We start from the raw sequence: 14676 nt of genomic DNA on the forward strand, positions 1-14676 counted from the left end.
ACTACTAATTAATTTAAAAGTAATGCTATGAGCTCTCACCAAGCGTACACAAATAATTCCCTTGCCATGTGGCAAACGAAGATTGCTATAACTTGTGAGATTTATTATCAAACATAAGAATTTGTTGATTATAGTGCTACCAAATAGATAGTTCTAGACTTACAAACCAAGATTCACTATCTTAGCATCATATCTCGTATCAGTATCATCTTATTATATAGTACAATATTAATTGTTACAGTGAATCTTATTAGGAACTTCCCATAGAATCATAAGGGGCACCCTGGATCATTTTCTATAAATTTAATATGTCACCATAACACTCTGGTTATCCCGGGTAGGCACCAATGGTCTTCTTTGAATGATGACCTCAGATGGGAATCACACGAGAAGAAGAAATGGTATGATGAAGGCATGTTGCCAAGTTGTGGCCTCTAAAAGCGCTTCTCCATGTTGTACCGCAGAAAAAGAGCTTGTCTATGTAACGAAGGACAAGAGATGATTCCTTGCCACGTTCCGAATGCACTTCTTAATAAGAAGGGGAAAAGCATAAACAAAAAGGCTTATTATTTCGAGAAAATATGGCTCTTATCATTAGTAAAACATGTTCCAAATCCAGTAGTGTTGCCCATGCTCTATATATTAAAGCTTACACACTTTCACATTTAGTTGGTCCACTTTTCTTTCCTTGAGAAGAGAACTAAGGAGGCCATAGCTAGCTTAAGCTGGTCCAATGTGCTCTTGGTAGGAGAAGCTTGGCAATACTTCATTTGGGCTCGACTCATTTATAAAACAATCTGTACTAAAGTAGTAACTAAAGCAGACGAAGTGGATGAGCCAACCCTAAAGCCAAAGGCTTGCAGGAATATATAGCAGCCAAGGTTGGCTCTATAGGAAGCCCTTTCAGACTTGCTTCAAATCTAATACAAGGTAAGCTTGAACACTTTTGGTTAAGTTTGGCTCATGCATGGCTCAAGCTTGACTAGCCTTTTCATATTGTGAGCTGAGCTAGATGGCCTATTATTCGGTTAGGCTTGTTTGTACCCCTAATTAGAACCTATCATATTCTATTGAACCACGAATTTTTATTAAAAAAAAACAAAAGAGAATTATTTCATAATTAGCTAGAACACAAGTCATCTAATTTAGATTGGGCTCTCCCCGTGAAAACATTCTGTGCAATTAAGTAACAGAAATATAGTTAGTCACTTGGTCTATTTACCGGGGAGTGAGGAAATCTTTTTTTTTTTTTTTTGGGTAAGATGGTTAAATTAAACCAATCTAGAATAAATACATATGGGCAAATCAAGAAACAAAATAGCTAAAAATTGAGTTGGTAGATCTTCTTAGGATGAATGAGGAAACTTCACCGAAGATGAAAGCTTTATGGGCACGATACATGCATGAGACCTTTGACAAGTTAATGACTAAATACAATATAATATCATGACATAGAAAGTTGTTTAATCTCATCAATATTATTAAATATATAGATTAATTGTTACGTTAGTTGGAATCTAACTAATGGGTCTTTTTGTATCTGATGTACCATATTAGAAAATCATATTGAAGGGATGGCTATGTTATATCATGCAAATTATTTATTGTTTTGACCAAAAAAAAAGAAATATTTATTGTTATAGAAGGAACTCAGAAAAGGCGGGTTTGGTTGTTTCTTTCGCCCGAAAGAAAAGATTGATTGTGCAATATTGACTTCAAGATCTATGTAGACGAATGAAAAAAAGAGAATGAAGTGCTTTGAAATCTATATAAGATGAGATTCAACATTATATATTAAATAATAATTACTGCCAGCAAGATTTGGTCTAGTTGGTTGGCATCAATCTTTTAAATACATTGATGAGCGAAAGGGTCAGATTTGAATATGAAAGTAAGATCAATATAATATCTCTCAAAAAAAAAAAAAAAAAATCAAATGCAAAAACTTGAGACTTTATTAGCGGATTAACGAGGAAGCATACCCTCAAGGTGCCATCATGCTAGGAAGAGGTAGATTGTTACAATGTTTGTCAAAAAATAGAGGAAAAAAAAAAAAACAAACACCTCAGAATAAGTAAAGATGATATTAGTGGATTAATGAGGATGCCATCATGCCAAACTCTAATTAACCCAAGCCTCTTCTTATCTGCTAGGATGTCCTCTCCTTGTTAGTTCCAACACGTGTAACGTTTGCACATGACCTCGCCCACAGATCAATGACACTTGCAACCTAGTCGTCGAGTATAAAAGGGATAAGGGGAGGAGAAGGGGATAGACCACACATTCCAAGAGTCTCCATGGCCAAGCTTGCACAGCAGTTGAAGGATAGCTTCTTCAACCTTGTTGAACGGGTCAAGAGGTTCGGCAGTGGCAACTCTCAAGCAAATGGTATGCAGATCACCTTTTTTTTTTTTTCAATTATGTTTCCTATTTTTCTGAAATTTGTTTTATATATGGTTCTTTCAGAAACTAAAGAGGCAGATTTTTCTCAGCTGCAATCTTCTCAGGTCTTGCTTTCCTTGTTATAACTTATTGCATGCTTTATTGTTATCCTAAACAAGCAGTTTTATTATTAAAGAGATAATATAAGAACTATATATATATAGTTTTCTTTGTTAGCAAGTGTATGTTATGATTACTTATTAAATTGGAATTCTAAGTGGTATGTTGGCTGATGGTTTTGTTGATGATGGATGCTTAGGATAGAGGAGTTCATGTAGCAAGCGCGAGCGGTCCAAATCCCCCGACTGTGCCGAAAGGACCGCCTCCTCAACATAGTTGAAGTTATGAGAAGAAGAAGAAGAAGAAGAAGAAGAAGAAGAAGAAGAAGAAGAGGAAGTTATATGATCTGAAGCAGCTTGTTTTTATGTTTTTATTAGCTGGTTTTCGGTCTCTCTCTGTTCTTGTCTCTCAATTCTCTTCTACTACCCGTCTGTGCCTTTTTTTTTTTTTTTTCTTTTTTTGATGATGAAGGGAGGTTAAGAGGAGCCACTTTGCTTTTATTAATAAAGATAAAGATCTACTAGCTATCCTTGGTTTGTGGTTGTGTTTTTAGCCTGTAGAGTGATGCATTACCGATTCGTAGTTAATCTGCTAGTTGCTATGATTATCGGATTAATGTTGAAGGCAGGACTGTTATTGATAATTTAATTCCTCATCTTAGTTGCAAAAAAATCGCCTGAGAACTAAAGCTACTTCTCTTACATGTCCCAATTGACGGTGAACAGGACCACTTGGTTAAAGATGTGACATGACAAGTAGCCATAGATGCACGATTTCCTGCTGATTTGTGTGACTTCTTCGCTGTTGAATGGCAGTCCTTTTGCTTATTTTTTTTTTAAAAAATTCTTGAGTTGTAAAGGTATTTGTCAACAAGAAAAAAATCTCAATTCGTGAAGGCCTACAGTGTCCTTAATCAATAAGAGAAAAGGAAAGAAGGACAAAAAAAAAAAAGAAAAAAAGAGGAAAAAGAAGAAAGAAAAGCTGCAACGTTACATGGTGTGGACAGCATATTTGTGTAGAAGTACAATTAAACTATTTATCATAGGTTCAATAAAGGACCACAGCTAGCTGTTTTCGCCTGGCACAAGTGAGCTTTAAGAAGCACAACCTAATACAGGAGTGTCCTTCGTTTTATTTACTCGTGTACAAAACGATTCTAAAAGCTGGTGAAGGCTAGCTATATCTGTAAGTACAATTCAACTATTTAATTTAAGTCATAAAATTGAATAAAAATGATGATGAGAATTTGATAGATCATGTCATTTAACAGAATATTATAAATCTCAAAATACAATTTTTATTCAGAAAATAAGATGAAAAGTCATTGCAAAGTATATGCTCATATAATTATGTTTTTGCTTTATAAGATTTTTTTTTTCTTCTTCTGATGAAATAGTGAAAAGATTTCTTTTTTTTATTTACCATAAAATTTCTCTTTTATATATTTGTAAAATATATTCATCATAAAATGCATTAGCAAAATTGACACCTCATTTATCCCATAAGCAATTTGCACTCATCAATCATCATACTCTGGGGAGAGAGGTCATATGGGATAAATATTTGCCGTTTTCTTTCCTTTTGTGCATTATAGTGACCAATTAGAACCTTACGGGTTGCTTTAATATGGGCTAATAATGTGTGACCATGCATCAACAAATAAAAAATAATGAGTTTCCTTCGATACTCCAAAAGATTTTAAGTCCTTTCATAATTTTTTTTGGCCATCCAATTCAATATGAATGGTATCGATTTATCTACCAGCAATTGTTTGTACTTGCATGATTGGTGCAATAAATACTTTCAACTTTAGATATATTTTAAAATTAAAACCAATGACAATCCCAATAAATATTTTAAGGTTCAGAGGTTTATTGAAAAATATTTTCTTCCAATTTTCCTTGATATCTCCATGAAGATGATTGACAGTGGTGACGGTGCACTGGAGAGGAGAGGTTCGTATCAAGGTCGCAGGTGAGATCTGAGAAAGAGAAGGATGGTAGAGAGAAGAGAGCGGGTCAGGATTTTGGGTGAGATTCAAGGAGAAAGAGAAAAAGGATAATATTGAGCTGCAAATGAGATTTGAGAAGGAGGAGGACGGTGAGGTGTAAGCGGGGGTGGGCTGCAGTAACAAAATTTGAGAGGGAGGGGAGAGAAAAAAATTTCTATAGTTAGACCGACCATGAAAAAAATTATGATCGAACCATCGTCGTCTGCCACGTACATATATTAAGACATGCATAAAAAAAAAAAAGAACAGTTATGTGATGTTTATTTAAACTGTTCAAATACTCTTAGAATTTATCTATTCCTCTTTTCTTAGTATTTTAATGCATGTGCATAAGCACGCGGCCACCCATCTTTTGATGGATATTCTCGAAGCATGTCTGATCATAACTCTTTCCATGATCGATCTGACTATAGAAATTTTTTTCGAAAGAAAGAGGGTCATTATGATCAACGTGGCAATTATAGCAGCCTTCCTCACAGCCTTCCTCACTCACATTGTTATTATGTTGATCTCATATCTTCCACTTCAATTTTAGTGGCATTGACTCCACTACCCCCATCAATCTGAAGCCCCCTCCTTTAATTTTTTTGCTGCTACCACCTTGTTTCCTCCCTCTCTTAAGCTTGGCCAAATGGGTTCATTTCATCTCTACAGTATCTTCCTTTCCCTATCCATCACCCTCTTGCTTCGTCACCTCCACTCCCCCTCTCTCTCTACCACCACCATAACTATCTTTGCCCACTACTTACATTGGAGAAGAAAAGATTTCAAGAAAAAAAAAAAAAAAAAAAGTTGGTTCTTAACCTGCTAAAGAGGGTATCACCCTTCCACCTTTTTATTAAAAAATAATAAAAAAGTATCGTAGCATAACCAAAAAATAATATATATGCAACTGTGCTAAGATGCAAGTCTGAGCAAATTTTATTAAAAAGTTGCAATCTAGATAATTTATAAGAGAAAAAAAAAAAGAAAGTGATTTGGAACATCAATCCATAAATCTAGACTAGTGGTATATCTTCCGCCTTGCTCACTAAAAATAAAGAATTAAAAAAAATATATCGCTTTCACCACTCGCAGTACAACAATGATTGGCGCCTTAAGACCATAACCCATCCAAATCAAGGTAGAAAGTTAGCAACCTCAGAGCACAAAAAGATCAATGCACTAGAGTAAAGTGACCCACTACGACATTTTCTCGTTTCCATTAAAGCATTAATTACTACAAAGACTCACAATGTGGTTTTACCCAAAGGCACCAATAATTGCTAGTGCATCAAGTGTGTTGCGAATATATATATATATATCAAAAAGCTACCATTGAAGGGCAAAAATAAATAAACTAGGCCATGATGGATTTCAGAAGAATATTTCCTGAATAAGTTGACATAAATTGTTTAATTGTTGTACAATCGATTGAAGATAGCAACCTTTTTTCATCCCCCCCCCCCGAAAAAAAAAGGCAACTTTCTTGACAAATAGATAACACAAAATCTTTACTTTTCCTTTTTGTATAGAAGATTTCTAGGCAATATTTGTCTACAAAATGGAACTACTTATAATTTTCTAATAGTTGGCTTCCTAAAGGGAGTGCGAAGCCTTTTGGTCTCTATTATAATAAATAAGGTCAGTATATAATTTTAGCCTATATAACAAGAGTAGTACGTCCAAAATCCTCACAAATCTCTGCAATCATGATAAGGACCAGACCACATACCTAGTCTTGGTTATGATCAAGTTTTTAATCACTAAAATTTTATTGCTAATATATATATATATATATATATATATATATATATATATATATATATATATATATATATATATATATATATATATATATATATATATGTGTGTGTGTGTGTGTGCGCGCGCGCGCGCATAAATACATACATACATATATATATATATATATATATGTATATATATATATATATATGTATATATATATGTATATAATGTATGTATGTATATATATGTATGTATGTATATATATATATGTATGTATGTATATCTATATAGCACTAAGGTGTTTGTTAGAAGGATTGGATTTAATTAGAAATATATTTAATTAAGGATCTTAGGGTATTTGTCACGCCCCCGACCCGAGATTTGAATCAAGGGTCATGGCAACCGCCGCATACTCATAGAAAACTCTTTGTATAAGCATGCAAGGCATCTTATCATACTATCCTAAAACAACAGCGGAATAATTAGTCAATAATTTAAATCCAAAATATAACGATCTAAATTTTTTCTTTAATGTCTCAATAAATTCAACAATGATTCATAGTCCTTACATCAAATTCAATAAGACTTTCAACCGAAAATAAAAGTATAGAGATTCTGCTTCTGATCACTCTTCCATTCATATCTTGTATCATCTTAATTCCTCAACATCTGTAAAAACAGTAAAATAGAAGGTAATGAGCTAGACAGCCCAGTAAGTAATGATCACTTCTCAACAGATTTCATCAGGCATTTAAGTAAATACTCATTTATAGAAAATAAACATATAGAGTTCATTAATTCGAAATCAATTTCTAATTATGCAATATAATTCATGCCAAATTCATTCCTTTTTCAAAAATTCAAGTTTCTTTCCAAATTTCAATTTCTTTCGTTCTTAAATTCTTTTCGTTAACCATGAGCTATGACCATATTTTTTTTATGGCAGGGTCATAACACCGCGTATCTTCTTGCGGTGAGCTGCGAATCATCTGGCAGCAAAGTCTTTCGAAACCGCTGGTCTCTCTGACGGTTTGTCGCTGGTCTTTCTGGTGACGTAAACCCTCAGGACAAATCAATTGCCAACGTATATGCCCCCATTGGTAGGGTCCTTTACATAGTCAGGTTGTCAATTCATAATGTTTCTTATATCAGAATTCTTCATAAATCATATTTCATATTCTAATTTCGATAATAAAATATATAATCATGTAGTATCGAAATCAATCAATATAATGCATCATGGAATCAATATGTTCAATCATGCTTCATCATAATATTTCAAATAAGATATTTTCATAACAAAATATCATTCATCCAATTCATGCATCGTTTCACAAATCATGTCAGAAAAATACATTATAATTTATCGATAAATCTAGAAAAAGTGAAACATTATTTATCTCGAACGCATTCCAATAAATCCATATAATTCTATAAATTTTCTTTAAAAATTTTATTCGTAGATCATATTGCGATATCCCATGATCAAACATCCACAATCCTATACAGAATCAATTTCAATAATTAGAAAGAATACGAATACCATATTTCAACAGTTTAGATTGGGTCCGATCATCTAATTTCATCTAATCAAAATCTAATTAAGACCTAAACGATCCAAAGTTTGACTATCAGATCAAATCGGATTCGAAATGATAGGACTGAGGTTTCTTCATCGATTTCATAAAATCAAGTGGAGAGAGAAAATCAGAGGAGAGAAAATTCATGAGGTACAATTCGAATTGATCAGGTGACACAATCCAACATTACGATTGATCCAATATCTCGATTGATGAAATTAACATGATCAAATCAAGTCATGGCTAGATCGGGATCATGGATGATCAAATCTAAAGATTTATGGTCTGATTAAGGTGGGTGCCAGTAGGCTATCTGACAATCATGGATCAGGGTTCTTCATTAGAATCAGATCAGAACTATTAAATTTTTTTTTTTCATTCACTAACCTTTTTAGAAAGAGAATCAATCAAGAGAGAGAATATTTTAGAGAGAGAAAATTTTAGAGAGAGAAAACTCATCTTGGATTCTTCAGACAATATGATTCAACAAATTTTGATCGATCAGATCAAATCATGCTGAAATTATCATATAGATAATTCAATAAAATTATGAAAAATAAAATCTAAAAATACTTGATTTGATTAAAGTGGATGTCGGTGCACCGTCCGACGATCACAGATCAAAAATTCATCACGAGGATTATTTAAATTCATCATCATTCTTCTCAAAATTTTAGAAATCTTAAGAGAGAGAAATAATTTAGAGAGAGAAAATAGAGAGAGAAAGTCTAATTCTAGAGAGAGAAAATACTAGTTTAGGCTGAAGAAAGAGAGGGAAGAGAGAGAAACTCTTTTTATCATATTTTATTATTTATATCATTATTTATTAATTAATTTATTTTATTTTTCTTTCTTCTTTTTTTTTTCTTTTTTTTTTCTTTTTTTCTTCACGGAAGAGAGAGGAGAAAATCTTATTTATTATTATTATATTCTTTTTCTTCTCTCTCTTTTATTTTTTTCTTTTTCTTTTCTTTTCCTTCTTCTTCTTTTCTTTTTCTTTTCTTTTCCTTCTTTTTCTTTTCTTTTTCTTTTCTTTTCCTTCTTCTTCTTTTCTTTTCTTCTTCCCGGGCTTCCTTTGGGCCGAAATAGAGGACCGGCAAGTCCCCACTTAGAGTTCCGACCGACGGCGCAGCCGGCATGGGACGACCGTCGGCAGGAGAGGGGGCGACTCGCCGCCCAAATGAGCCCAAACCGATGGCCGGCAATGACCACCGGCACCCAAAAAAAATCAAAAGAAAATCGAACCCCTTTTTCATGAAAATCCGACGACTCTGGTCGCTGGTGAACATGCATACTGACACGGAAAAGAAGGGGGAGAAGAGAGGAAGGGGAGGAGAATTACCTCCGATGTCGGCGAGGCTTTTCCGACGAGCAATTGGACGGGCACAGGTCGGTCTTCCGTGGTGGATTTTTCGACGATTGCCGCCGTTTTGCCCCGAGATTTCTTGATGAGAGGGAGAGAGGAGGGTTCTCCTCCTTAAATAGAGCCGGAGGGGGCTCTTTCCGACTCTGATTGGGAGCCGGCGAGAGGAGGAAGAAGACTCCCTTCGGGAGTTCTTCTCCTCTGTTTTTTTTTTTGGGCTTTGGCTGATTCTGGGCTGGGATTGTTACATGGGCCGGGCCAGGCCATAACATTCTTCCCCTGTAAAAAAAATTTCGTCTTCAAAATTTTTCTTGCTTGAGTCTTCGTATTTCCCTTACTTGAATCTCATCCACAAATATTTCAATATTCTAATTCTTGATATAAATTCATTCTTAAATCATTTCATAAGAAAAAAAAATCGGTACATCAATATCTATCTGAAACAGAACCATTCATTTTCTTATTTATCAAGACCAACATCTCAAAGATTTTTAATATTTCAAGAATTTCGAAATTATGCTCTCATTCCCTATAAAATAATGTTCAATACCTCATGACTAGATCAAAATCAAATCTATCTCTTGTGAATAGAAAAAAATCAATATCTTATTTCTTGAATAAGAATTTTATTTTTCATCATCATTTATTTATTTTTTAAAATATTAATCACTCTTAATTTCAACCCATCATAAGATAGGAAAACATACTTCTATGAATCATTTGATGACATCCTAATCAATCAAAATTCAAAAATATTTTTTCTTATTTGTACTTTCAAAAGTTGAAGATTTATCATTTCAATCTTATTCTCGAACTTTTGATATTTAATTCTCGATGCAACTTCATCATTAAGTCATTTCATAAAGATCAATATCACCATTATTGATTGAATCAATATCACTATTTCTAGTCATCAAAATTTTCTTACTCAAACCCTCAAACTCTTAAATATTCTAATTCTTGAAGTAAATTTTATCATTAAGTCATTCTATAATAAAAATCAATAACTCAAAAATTGATCTAAATCAAAATTATATTTTTCTTATAATCAAAATCAATGTCTCTATTCTAAGTAAGTATATCAATTTTTTTTATCTAAATATTAACAACTCTTAATTAATTGATTTATTATCAAATTAAATTATAAATAACTTCAATCCATCTTTTGTAGAATAATCATCAATATCAATAGATAACCTCAATTTTTTCTATTCAGTCAGAGAAATAATAATGATCAAAAGAGTCTAAACTTTAAATTTTATTATACCCTGGAGATAAATATTTGAGTATAATAATCTAAGATTGGAATCATTATTCGATAAACAATCTCAAATTCTTCCTAATAAATAGAGAATTATAAAATTTAATTCTAGGATAGAAAAAATTTATCTCTAAATATTCTAAATCTAAAATCAAAAATCAAGGGTCCACTCATCCTAGAATTAGGATGCTAAATATTTTTTGTAGCATAGTAGGTGGAAGCACTACTTTTAAAAATCACATTAGAATATCTAAAATAATTCAAAATTTTAAAATATTATTCTTTTTAATATCAATAAATTTTTTGTATCAAACCATATCATCTATCATAATTCTTTAACTCAAAGGATCAACATTTCTGACTTACTCAAAGTAATCCAGATTACCATGCTTCTGCTGCGCACTCTGATCTAGTAATCAAAATTTCTTAGGTTCACCAAAAAAAAAATTTGATCAAATTATTTCTTTATCTTATCAATAGAAAAGATCTAAAATTTTAAATTTTAATTAAAGTCAAAGATTAACTTTCGATTCTTATTCATACTTTTACTAGTGTACAATAATCTTGATTAACCCTTGAGTCCAATATCATATTTAAACCATCATATAGATTTACTATAATCAATATGAATTAAATCTTAATTCTTATATCAACTCAATTCGATAATTTTCAAACCAAAAATTCTTATAAGTCAAATCAATGAAAAAAAAAATCCTTCGATGCTTCACCAAATTTGGACATAATCAGAATATATAAGAATTTCAAATCATTATTTCTTTTTTCTAAAATTTTTATCATCAGGATCTTCAATATCTATCAAATATCCTTTCATAACAATCATACAAGCTTCAAAAAAATCAAATCTCCATTTAATAGTAGATTCAATTAGGGACCTCGTTAACAAAAGCAAAGGAACTCCATATCATTTTCTAAATTCAAAATTTTTAAATTATAAATTCACATGGATCCCTTAATCTAAAATAAATATAAATCAGATCTTTTATCTTAATCTGAAGATATCAATTTTTCATTAACAACCTCAACAATAATATCAGAAAATCTCTTGATCAACTTAGATACGAAATTTTTAAATTGAAATTTCATACACATCATGTAGTCTCCAAGAGACATAATAAGATCCATTATTTAGATCTAAGGATGATGATTAAAGCTTCCAATATGATGAATATCCTACAATCTCAAAATTAATTTCATCAATAAGAAATAGGCTTCTTTGCAATATCTCCAAATATGCATTCATCCTAATATGCCACTTTATATATAATCTACATACCAAATTCAATTTCGATAAATATCCCAATCAAGCATTATAAAAGATTTTTCTTAGTCCATCCTGGAACAATATTTTATCGTCAAATCTTTATCTTGCCAATAATAGTCAACTTCTCAACTAGAAGTAATATCATAGTATTATTCTCACATCGAATTTGAACTTACGATCTACTTGAATAACCAATGATCAAATTAATAACCATAATTGCACAATAAAATTTTATGTCAACCCTTTTGTAATTACTTTCAATCAAAATCTAACTAATCATATAATGATCAATAGATCATCTATCATATTTCAAATTCTATATGTCATAATCTCTTGTGATCCTTTCATATATAATCTCAATATTTAACCAAAAGTTCATAAAGATTTCTCCCACTACAATCATCAAAGATCTACACCATAATATCCTTAGTGTCTATCCACTTACACCCATTCTATATCTGATTCTATGTTTCATAATTTATCCACTTATGCTCTGATACCACTCTAATTGTCACGCCTCCGACCCAAGATTTGAATCAAGGGTCATGGCAATCGCCGCATACTCATAGAAAACTCTTCCCATAAGCATGCAAAGCATCTTATCATACTATCCTTAAACAACAGCGAAATAATTAGTCAATAATTTAAATCCAAAATATAACGACCTAAAAATCTAAGAGAGAGAGAGAGAGAAAGTTTCTCTCTCCTTTTTCTTTTTCTCTCTCTTTTTTTTTATTTTTCTTTTCTTTTCCTTCTTTTTCTTTTCTTTTTCTTTTTCCCGGGCTTCCTTTGGGCCGAAATAGGGGACCGGCAAGTCCCCACTTGGAGTTCCGACCGACGGTGCAGTCGACGTGGGGCGGCCGTCGGCAGGAGGGGGGTGACTCACCGCCCGAATGAGCCCAAACCGGTAGCCGGCAACGACCACTGGCACCCAAAAAAAATCAAAAGAAAACTGAACCCCTTTTTCATGAAAATCCGACGACTCTGGTCGCCGGTGAACATGCATACTGACACGGAAAGGAAGGGGGAGAAGAGAGAAAGGGGAGGAGGCTTACCTCCGACGCCGGCGAGCTTTTTCGATGAGCAATTGGACGGGCACAGGTCAGTCTTTCGTGATGGATTTTCCGACGATTGCCCCCGTTTTGCCTCGGGATTTCTCGATGAGAGGGAGAGAGGAGGGTTCTTCTCCTTAAATAGAGCCGGAAGGGGCTCTTTCCGACTCCGATTGGGAGCCGGCGAGAGGAGGAAGAAGACTCCCTTCGGGAGTTCTTCTCCTCTATTTTTTTTTTTTGGGCTTTGGCTGATTCTGGATTGGGATTGTTACATGGGCCAGGCCAGGCCATCACAATATTATTCCTTGATATATTCTTATTATTCTCTTTCTGTATTTGGGTCTACCTATCTGGATTTATAGGCTTCTTGTATATCCTCTTAATAATAAGAAAAAATAAATCCTTCTCTCCACATTCAACATAGTATCAGAGCTCTCAGATTCTGATCCATAAATTTTTTTCCTCCTTCCCTTCTTTCCTTCTCTTCCTCTTCCCTCATCTGGTGCCCCTTTCTTCCCTTCCCCGACTCCGACGCCACCAACTCCTTCTTCCCTTCCCTGGCTCCAACTCCCGCACCCCACCTCCGACTCCTGCACCACCCCCTTGCACCCTCTGCCGCCTCCCTACTCCCTCTGCCCCCCCTGCACCCTCTACCGACCCGCCTCGCCCATCGCCATCCTTCTCTCTCTGGCACCATGCTCCCAACTACCCCGAATGCCTCTCATCATTCTGTCTGTTGCCGTTCAACCCAAGCGCCTCCTGCCCAACCCCATCTACTGTAGATTACCACTGCCTTGCCCCGTATCTTGCGCCTCTTGTGCCCCCCACGACCTCAGCAACCCCCTTCACCCCGAGCCTCCACTGCCGCTACCATTCCCCTCTACCTCGAGCCTCTATCGCCGCCGCTGCCACCATCGCTGTTGGTGCCAATCAACTAGCTGCCACTACCTCTCTCCGAGTGCCCCACCGTCGTTCCTTCTCCTTTCCTCCCCGCACCCTCCGGCACCGGCAATCCCATGGTTCATGTGCGAATTTCATCGGCAAAGAAAGAAACCATGTCATTAGTAAAGAAGGAAATGTTAGCCCCTTCCATCTTTTCTGCTATTTCTAGTTGAGTTCTTTTTTTTTCCAAAAAAGAAGAAGAAGAAGAAAGCATAAAAAAAAGAGAAAAAAAAACAGTTCAATTTTATGGCTGGATGCTTGACAGTTTGTAGTTGAGGAGTATGTGGTGATTGATCGATAGTGTGTCGGTGAGATTGTGCATGATTTTTTTTTGGAAGATGTCCAACCCAATGCAGCCACAACAGTTGGATGAGAAGATATGCTTTCATTGCAAGAAGCCTGGACACCCCAAGATATTTTGCTGGGATCTCCATGGTTGTCCAAATCAACCTGGACATGGTAGTTGAGGTCGTAGTGATAGTGGTGGTCATGGTGGTGGTGGAAAAACTAGAGGTCGGATTCATGGTCGTGGACCTGCACAAGCCAATCTTTCTTAGGAGACTAAGGGTATAGAATATAGCTTATCTGCAGAGGAGTATCAGACCCTCCGATGAATGATAGAAAAGTATGAGTCATCCTCTGGCACCACATTCTCCGCTCTGGAGTAGCCTAGCCACCAGGATGGGTATCTTGATTCTTCTTTTTTTGTCCAATTAGGTACTCCATATAGTTTAGCATATGCATTTAATTGTGTAGATGGAACATCCAACTCTTGGATAATAAATTCAAGAGCATCCAGTCACATGACAAGTGCATCTAATAGTTTCATTTCATATTCATCATGTTCAGATCGGGACAAGGTCCGTGTAGCTGATGGATCCTTTACCTCTATTTCAGGAAAAAGATCCATTGTCTGTATCCCTAATTTGAGATTGTCTTCAATGTTGCATGTTCC

The 14676-nt window shown here is 34.6% G+C and overlaps 1 long non-coding RNA gene across 1 annotated transcript; it reads left to right on the forward strand.

Moving 5' to 3' along the window:
* The first annotated feature begins 2209 nt into the window (after nt 1–2209).
* LOC105056526 (uncharacterized) lies at nt 2210–3029 on the forward strand. Its single transcript, XR_833861.4, has 3 exons — nt 2210–2388; nt 2467–2507; nt 2702–3029. It is a non-coding gene; the product is annotated as an uncharacterized lncRNA (long non-coding RNA).
* The last annotated feature ends 11647 nt before the right edge of the window (nt 3030–14676 follow it).

The sequence above is a fragment of the Elaeis guineensis genome, chromosome 13, assembly GCF_000442705.2.
Source record: "Elaeis guineensis isolate ETL-2024a chromosome 13, EG11, whole genome shotgun sequence".
In the NCBI taxonomy this organism is placed as follows: Eukaryota; Viridiplantae; Streptophyta; class Magnoliopsida; order Arecales; family Arecaceae; genus Elaeis; species Elaeis guineensis.